Source organism: Triticum urartu, chromosome 6A (genome assembly GCF_056163025.1).
Source record: "Triticum urartu cultivar PI428250 chromosome 6A, HENAU_Tu73, whole genome shotgun sequence".
NCBI classification, from domain to species: domain Eukaryota; kingdom Viridiplantae; phylum Streptophyta; class Magnoliopsida; order Poales; family Poaceae; genus Triticum; species Triticum urartu.
This window is the reverse complement of record NC_141878.1, coordinates 30,303,637-30,306,196: the sequence shown is the minus strand read 5'-3', so window position 1 is coordinate 30,306,196 and position 2,560 is coordinate 30,303,637. Positions and strand designations below refer to the sequence as shown.

At 47.6% G+C, this 2,560-nt stretch overlaps 1 pseudogene; it reads right to left on the bottom strand.

Annotated features, from left to right (window-relative positions):
- Positions 1-537: 537 nt before the first annotated feature.
- Positions 538-2,114, bottom strand: LOC125516393 (WAT1-related protein At5g64700 pseudogene; annotated as a pseudogene).
- Positions 2,115-2,560: the final 446 nt, after the last annotated feature.

Here is a 2,560-nt window from a genome sequence, read left to right as displayed (position 1 = left end):
GCTTTATACGCCATTGCTCGCGATAAGAGTAATACTATTGCGCAAGTGCTTAGTTCATCCCCGCCGAATATTTCGTTCAGGCGGGATTTGATTGGCCCCCGACTTTTGTCATGGCATAATATTTTATCCCGTCTGGATTCGATTAATCTGACACAAGGTCGGGATGTGTTTCACTGGAAACTCACAACATCAGGGTCTTACACAGTAGACTCGATGTACCGTGCGCTTATGCATTCCGAGGTGCCAGTGAATAATAACAAGAAAATCTAGAAGTCAAAGATTCCACTAAAAGTTAAAATCTGCTGCTCTGTATTGAGGCACAAAATAATATCGCACAGATCCCACCACTACAACGAACTGTCCAGATATGGAGTCCATTTGTGCTGGTGCACACAAACTCCACGTCCCTTGTTGTTGAGCTACACAAAATTCTCATTACATAGCATGTATCTGTTTTGTGAGTTCTCTTACCCACACTAAACCACAAAGATCTTCTCTAGCTACTCCTAATTAAAGGGGCAGAACGTAGGTCGTTCGTTAGTTTGTTACTAGATGTTCGTTAATAAAGTTTCCAATAATACATTGCTTGTGCTCAGATGGGTGAACTATTATACATTTCACTCAAGAGTCTCTGTCAAACTAACAACTCCTCGTGGCCGACCTGCTTGATGCATGCCCGTAAGAGAACCCTGTATTTCGCAGCTACACCTGTGAAGCCATCTTGATATTCTTCTCCTCCAACTTTATCTTATCCTCCTTGTCACCATTACGAGCGTTACTACTGCAGCATCCTTGTTTCACGGTGGATGCTGCTGATGCAGGAGCTAGACTAGGTGGCGGTGGCGGTGGCGGTGGCGGTGGCTGTTGCTGCTCCTTGCTCTTCCCCAAGAGCACGCTGTACAGCCCGGCGACCAGCAGCGCCCCGCCAAGGACGCTGCCGAGGTGAACGACCTCACCGAGGAAGAAGGAGGAGCAGAACATGGTGAGCACGAGCCCTACCGGATTAGTCATGGCCAGAAACACCGGGCCTCGCCTCTCGATGCACCACGCCTGCAGGTAGAAGGACACCCCCGTCACCACGAACCCGGAGTAGGCCACGGCGACGAGCCCCACATCCAGCCGTAGCCTCCACACGACGGACATGTCCTTCCCGAAAGCGGTCATCGCAGCCGCCAGGGCGAGGGACTGTGCCGTGCTGAGCAGGCATTGCAGTGTCGTGGCCAGCAACTTGTTGGGGTACTCCGTGAGGAGGCGCGCTTGGAGGACGATCCAGAGCGACCACGTCAGGTTGGCCAGGAGCATCAGGAACGTGCCTTTCATCCAATCCCCTTGCTTCCCGCCGGCCATGGCGGCAGCGAAGGCGCGGTGGTGGTTGAGGGGGTTGAGCGGCGGGCCGGCATAGAGGGCGATGACGAGGACCCCGGCGACACAGAGCGCGACGCCGGCGAGCTTTGCTTTGCCCGAGGCGGTGTGGAACTTGATGGCTTCGAAATGTCACCTTCTTCCCTGCATCCGTCGACATGCCTAGCTTCTTCTCCCGACTGATCGACAAGTATTCACTTCTCACTGATGAGTATGCCTTATATAATCAAAGCTCAACCGGGAATGCACCTATGCTCATGTTTAAACTAAGTACTCCCTATTCATCTATAGATGCTCATGTTTAAACTAAGTACTACCTTCCTCTATAGTGCGCATACATTCTAGCTCCAATACCAATGCATGACATGGATGTTGTAGTATGGATGAAAGCAGCCTCGCTGCAGCAGCCTGTCCTACGCACTATGGAGAGAAGATTCTAACCAGGGTTAGTTTCGTCCAAACATGCATGTGGCTGCAAATGCGCACTACAATTTGGAATCCCAGCCAAAAAAATACACGCACTACAATTTGGAATGGATGGAGTATTAGCTAGTGGGTTTTCTTCCTTATCTTTTTGTGACAATGTTAGCCTTTTCTCTCTTTTCTTTTTGTGACAATGTTGCTTTTTCTCTGGCTTGCTCAGATTCACACATTTTATGTCTTTGGGCAAACAGTGATGTATCTCTCATCTTTCTTTCCCTTTGGAAAAGATCTGATGCGGTTGCATAGCACTTTAGTTTGGTCAGTGCTCACTGCGCATTTGGGAAACTAGCTAGCTAGCTAGTGTTGTACCCCTCTTGCTTCCTCCAAAATATATGTGATCAATCGTTATTTATTGGAGGGGTGAGAATGTACCGGCTAGTGTGTGTCTTGTGGCAATGATTTTTTTTTCCCATTAGGGGATGTCCTCCTACACCATCCACCCTGCAATGTGCATTCGGATCTCCACTATGTCCATAGTGTCTTCTGCTGCAACTACGTTTTTGTTTATTCGAGCATAATTGTTAATATTACACATTTCAATATACATAAAATCAGCTGGATTTTCGTGTGTTAAACTAGGAAAATATTGCAAGGTTTTTTTCAACGCACTTGACATCCTAGAATTCATGCCGCCAGATTCTTAAAAATTATATAATTAGATTTACCGTTTAAACATTTTCATAATATAAGCTGCGATATGGGTGGTGATTATGAT